Source organism: Oncorhynchus tshawytscha, linkage group LG14 (genome assembly GCF_018296145.1).
Source record: "Oncorhynchus tshawytscha isolate Ot180627B linkage group LG14, Otsh_v2.0, whole genome shotgun sequence".
In the NCBI taxonomy this organism is placed as follows: Eukaryota; Metazoa; Chordata; class Actinopteri; order Salmoniformes; family Salmonidae; genus Oncorhynchus; species Oncorhynchus tshawytscha.
In genome coordinates, this window is record NC_056442.1 from 54,562,024 (window position 1) to 54,568,857 (window position 6,834).

The 6,834-nt window shown below is 47.4% G+C and overlaps 1 pseudogene; it reads right to left on the reverse strand.

The window, feature by feature from the left end:
* Window positions 1–200: 200 nt before the first annotated feature.
* Window positions 201–6,010, reverse strand: LOC112267492 (annotated as a pseudogene).
* Window positions 6,011–6,834: the final 824 nt, after the last annotated feature.

Sequence of the window (6,834 nt, forward strand, 5' to 3'; positions counted from 1 at the left end):
TGTTTCTTGGTGGTTTCTAATTGGACATCATGTGTTTCTTGGTGGTTTCTAATTGGACATCATGTGTTTCTTGGTGGTTTCTAATTGGACATCATGTGTTTCTTGGTGGTTTCTAATTGGACATCATGTGTTTCTTGGTGGTTTCTAATTGGACATCATGTGTTTCTTGGTGGTTTCTAATTGGACATCATGTGTTTCTTGGTGGTTTCTAATTGGACATCATGTGTTTCTTGGTGGTTTCTATTTGTCCATCATGTGTTTCTTGGTGTTTCTCTCTGGTCTCAGGAGGATGATGAAACACTTTGGAGCAAACAGACAGAACAGCAGCCCAAAGCTGGATGCTAAGATGGCGAATATCTCCACAGCTACAGTGTACTTCCCAGGAGAGCTGACGTAGGCAGGGACGAAGGAGATCCATACAGCACAGAAGATCAGCATGCTGAAGGTGATGAGCTTGGCCTCGTTGAAGGTGTCAGGGAGTTTCCTGGCCAGGAAGGCTAAGAGGAGACAGAGAGAGGCCAGCAAGCCAATGTAGCCCAGCACCAGAGAGAAGCCGACCACAGAGCCCACGTCACACTCCAGGACCACCCTCGGCCCCCGACCCTCTCTGTCCCCCCTCTCAGCCGGCCGGGGTGGAGCTAGGGCCAGCCACAGCACACAGATCAGCACCTGTGGAAGGGAAAGGGGTTTGGAAGGAAAAAACACAGTCACCATAACAACAGAATATGGTCAGTGAAGGAAATAAATAAATTCCAATAGTAAAAACTAGATGTTCACCTGGATGAGTGTGCAGATGGAGATGCCCATCCTTTGCTGAGCTGGGCTGAAGTATCTCATCATGTTCTCTCCAGGCAGAGTGGCCCTGAAGGCCACCAGCACCACCACAGTCCTGCTGAGCAGACAGGAGATGCAGAACACAAAGCTTACACCAAACAGGGTGTGTCTCAGCATGCAAGTCCATGGCTTCGGCCAGCCAATGAAAACCAGTGCACACAGGAAGCAGAGTTTGAGTGACAGCAGGAGCAGGAAGCTGAGCTCAGAGTTGTTGGCTTTCACCTGGAACGAGACAGAGAATGATAATTTAGACAGAGTGACGTCATAAATCTCGTCCTTATGTGACACAGTACGAACTGATGTCTCTCATGCAATGGAATGTATTTTTTGCAATATAAGTAGAGTTGTCTCAACAAATCACAGCACAGTTTGAAGGGTACACTTCCAGCTTTTACTTCCTGACATCGGGAACAATGTCTGCCAGTCCATCCGTTATGCCGTCATTGACTTGAATGGGGACACCCATTCTATTCATTGTATTTCTATGATCACATGATTCAACTCACCAGGGGAGTATGGCGGTGGTAGAAGAAGGTGGTCATGGCACCAGCTGTGAGCGTTGCCCCGGAAACTGAGATGACGGACAGGATGACGCCCATGGTGTCGCTGTAGGAGAGGAAGTCCACCAGCTGTGGGACGCAGGCCGTATGATCTGGGTTGGACCAGAACCGCTCTGGACACCTGATACACTCAACTGACCCTGACAGAGAAGGAACAGAAATCAAGAGTCAGAATCAGAACCAGTCAGAATCAGAACCAGTCAGAACCAAGACCAGTCAGAACCAGGACCAGTCAGAATCAGTCAGAACCAGGACCAGTCAGGACCCGGACCAGTCAGGACCAGGACCAGTCAGAACGAGGACCAGTCAGAATCGGGACCAGTCAGAATCAGACCAGTCAGAACCAATCAGGACCAGTCAGAATCAGGACCAGTCAGAACCAGCCAGAATCAGGACCAGTCAGAATCAGAATCAGGACCAGTCAGAATCAGGACCAGTCAGAATCAGGACCAGGCAGTATCCGAACCAGTCAGGATCAGAACCAGTCAGGATCAGGACCAGTCAGAATCAGGAACAGTCAGAATCAGGAACAGTCAGAATCAGGACCAGTCAGAACCAGGATCAGTCAGAATCAGGAACAGTCAGAATCAGGACCAGATACGAATGGGGACCAGTCAGACTCAGGGCCGGTCAGAATCAGGACCAGTCAGGACCCGTATCAGTCAGGATCAGGACCAGTCAGAATCAGGACCAGTCAGAATCAGGACCATTCAAATATGAATTAGAATGAGAAAAGTTGATAGACGACCTGTTGTGTTGCTGATCTCTCCCTCAGCGCAGGACAGACAGTCGAAGCAGCAAACGGGCCTCCCCTTCTGTACCGCATGTCTGGTACCAGGGGGACAGGCAGCACTGCATATAGACACAGGGACCTACCGGACGGTGGGGAGGACGCAGTCATCATCATCATCATCACTATTATCACCATTATTACACACACACACACACACACACACACACACACACACACACACACACACACACACACACACACACACACACACAGGTTTACTGGGCCCCTCTGGGGAAAATGTGAGGAATCTGACCACAGAAATATCTAACATTCAGTATCATGTTGTTGACAGAGCTTCCTGTCTGAACTAACATTCAGTATCATATTGATGACAGAGCTTCCTGTCTGAACTAACATTCAGTATCATGAACTAACATTGTATCATATTTGACAGAGCTTCCTGTCTGAACTAACATTCAGTATCATATTGATGACAGAGCTTCCTGTCTGAACTAACATTCAGTATCATATTGATGACAGAGCTTCCTGTCTGAACTAACATTCAGTATCATATTGATGACAGAGCTTCCTGTCTGAACTAACATTCAGTATCATATTGATGACAGAGCTTCCTGTCTGAACTAACATTCAGTATCATATTGATGACAGAGCTTCCTGTCTGAACTAACATTCAGTATCATATTGATGACAGAGCTTCCTGTCTGAACTAACATTCAGTATCATATTGATGACAGAGCTTCCTGTCTGAACTAACATTCAGTATCATATTGATGACAGAGCTTCCTGTCTGAACTAACATTCAGTATCATATTGATGACAGAGCTTCCTGTCTGAACTAACATTCAGTATCATATTGATGACAGAGCTTCCTGTCTGAACTAACATTCAGTATCATATTGATGACAGAGCTTCCTGTCTGAACTAACATTCAGTATCATATTGATGACAGAGCTTCCTGTCTGAACTAACATTCAGTATCATATTGATGACAGAGCTTCCTGTCTGAACTAACATTCAGTATCATATTGATGACAGAGCTTCCTGTCTGAACTAACATTCAGTATCATATTGATGACAGAGCTTCCTGTCTGAACTAACATTCAGTATCATATTGATGACAGAGCTTCCTGTCTGAACTAACATTCAGTATCATATTGATGACAGAGCTTCCTGTCTGAACATTCATGTGTTATTTGAACTTTTTTTTCCCCTGTCTTTCTCTTTGCTGTATGACTGCCTTTCAGGGAGAGAAACTAAACAAGTCTCTTTCTAACACACACACACACACACACACACACACACACACACACACACACACACACACACACACACACACACACACACTCCTCTCTGCTTCAGAGAAACTTAGCTAAATGGTACTCACCTCATCTCTGCTGCCTCCTCCCCACACCACCTTCTCCATATTGATGTGAAACTGGTCGTCCACTCCCACTGAAGACAGAAAATGGCCGACCTGGACAAACTCTGCTGTCCCCTCGTGGGTCACATGCCAGTTGATGATGTCATAAGAGGCAGGCGGATTACCATTCATGTCGAAGTGGATCAAATCCCCCACAGGAGTACTGAAGTTCACTCTCCTCAGATAATGAGCAATCTCAAAGACAAAAGGTTTATTGAAACAGGATTAAGAGTTAGAACCAGTGTTGGCTTTGGGCTTTTAGTGCTCAAGACTTATAAAGTGTTTCCATTGTATCCTGACTGGAAACGTTAGAGTTGTTAACCTGGAAACAGATCAACATGGTATTGTCACCTGGCTGGGCTGAAGCTTCCTGATATCAGGGCACTGTCCACTATTAAAGGGTCCCTCCCCTGGTGGACAGGCCACCATGTCCTGAATGGCGTGGGCGATGGCGTAAACAGCCTTGTACACATTGTAGCTGGCTCTCAGCTGAGACACGTCAGCATACTGGCTCTCCCCTCACCTAGGATTGACACTTCATTTTACTGAGACAACATCGGGAATGGATCAGGACACATAAAACACATTAGTTGTAAACTTTCCCTCACCTATGACCTCTGAACCAGTACACTGTCGCCGGGACGACGGGGTCATGCTGAGGTCAATCCCCAGAGAACACCTAAAAATCTCCTCCCACAATTCCCTCAGGAAGGGGTCGGATTTCTGGTATTCCCCATCAGGACGGAGGCGTGTTAGGAAAGGCCCCAGGCTGGGAATGACAGCTTTCTTCAGGGCAAATCCAATAGTCCCGGCAAGAGAGGGCAGGTTTTTGGGGGAAGAGAGAGTAGAGTAGGTGACCCAGGCTTCCGAGGCGATCCACTGCCTGTCCGTTATGTTCTGACGGACAACCTCTTCCATCAGGGCCTGAAGAATGAGACGGTTAAAAAGATCAAGATAGTCAAGTTGAAGTACATGATTATCAATAAGAAAATACTTGTCTATAAAGGGCATCAAGACATGGAAGGACAAAAACACTCTGCTACAGTTGTGTAACAAATACTTAACAATACTCTGACCAGTAACTGATTACCCGTGCATCCTGAGCGATGGCGAATGTCACCACCGCTCTGGCAGTAGATCCTCTGATGGTGTCCACGATGTTCTTGATCCGTCTCTGAGATGGTACCTTGGGGATGCCCATCAGTGAGAGAGAGGGAAGAGAGTCAGAGAAAATCAGAGAGAGTGTTTCTATTTTATATTCATAGAGAGGGGGCGAAGCAGAGTTAAAGAGAGACAGAAATCATCAGAGTGAGGTCGTACCTTGGGGATGACCTCTGCGTAGGCGACACAAACCCCAGATCCTTGGAGATCTTGGAGAAGCATCTGAACCCCAAACTTTCCATAGTCATCATCCCCTGACACCAGCCCCACCCACTCCCAGCCCAGCTGATGCAGCAGCCTGGCCATGCCCCGAGCCTGGAAGGCATCGCTGGGTATTGTACGGAAGAATGACGGGTACCTCCAGTTGTCACTCAAACAGGCACAGGAGGCAAAATAACTCACCTGGGAGAGAATAGAGAAAGAGAGTCAGGGAGAATAAGAATTTGTAAGACTCAGAGAGCAGAAGGAGAGGAACCGTGAACATAGAGTAATCAAGATAGATATTTGAATCGAATATGTAAGCGTTATCTAGAAATATATTTGAGTGTAATCTGTAAAATAGTCATTTAAATAGGTATTTGAATGTAATCTGGAAGAGAGTCGTTATCTCTTTCCATCCCAGTCTGTAATCCAACCCCATGTCTCACCATGGGTAAATCAAACGGCCCGAGGGTCTGTGCCACCACGATGGAGGCTGAGGAGCGTGAATCCCCGATGACGACGGGCACCTCAGGGGTTGCTCCACACTCTGTGCCTGCCACAGAGGCCTCCTGGCCTGTCACCATGGTTAGGGCCGCCCCCAGAGTAGTACCCTCTGCCAGGCATGTGTCAGCAGCCAGGAACCCCAGGGTGAGGTTAGGAAGGAGGAATGGGTCGCGGTTAATCTCCTCCACCGCAAAGATCATAGTCTGGAGCCAACGATAAGCACGCTGGTTGAACCTGACAGATAGAGGAAGGGAAGAGACAGGTAGAGAGGAGGTAACTGAAAACACTTAACATGTGAAAACAATGACACAAAGCTGTCATCACACATCACTTCGGAGTTGCGTACTTTGTACATGTCACATTTCCCTCAATACTCCTGAACTCCTGCTCTGGTAGAGGGGCTTCCACATGGACGGGGAACAGGCCTCCAATGACCACATCTCCTGCTCGATAAACACTGCCCGAGATGGGGTTAGCCATCAGCCGACAGGCCCCACCTCCACCTCCAGACTGACCCCAGACATACCCAGGGATAAGGAGGCAGCAGAGCAGCCACAGCCAGCCACAGAGGTACATTACCTGGATATAGACAAGGTCGAGGACTGGGAAAGTCCGTCACCTGGAGGAGAGAGATCAAAGCAAGATCTTACAGACAGAACACTGAGTAAATAGAATGACATGAACAAAGAAACGCAGGCAATGAAGAGACACACCATACACCATACACCATACACCATACACCACGGACACCTGTAACCAGACAGTTGTATGAAACAACAGTGATAGACACACAAAAAACATGTTCCATCTCTGCCCTACCTATCAACAGTAAACCTTATCCTGGTAAGAGAGACGGACAGACAGACAGAGAGATTGAGTGTCTGTCAGTCTAGCATCTCCTGCAGAGAGTGAAAGAGGGAGAGGAAGAGGAGAGAAGGGGAGATGCTGATATAGGGAGAAATGAGCCCCCGGCTAAAAAACAGGCACACAGCCACCAGGGGGTGCTTGTAGGGACGGGTGGGGCAGGAGGGGGTTAATTGGGGCATGTTATTGGAGGATAACTTGGGGAACAGGTAATTGAGGGTAATTGGAGAAAGCCTATGAGGGTGATGTTATTGAAGGTAATGTAGTAGGAGAGGAGAATCAGAGTCTGTTCTTCAACAACATCTGATGATAGGTCATACTGTATTCATTCTTAAGAATGATTGTCTTAATAAAATACTGTACATGTGACGAAATAGGAGAGGAGATGTGTAGAGAGAGAGAGAGAGAGAGAGAGCGAGAGAGAGAGAGAGAGGGGGGGCGAGAGAGAGAGAGAGAGAGAGAGAGAGAGAGAGGGCGAGAGAGAGAGAGAGAGAGAGAGTGAGTGAGTGAGTGAGTGAGTGAGTGAGTGAGTGAGT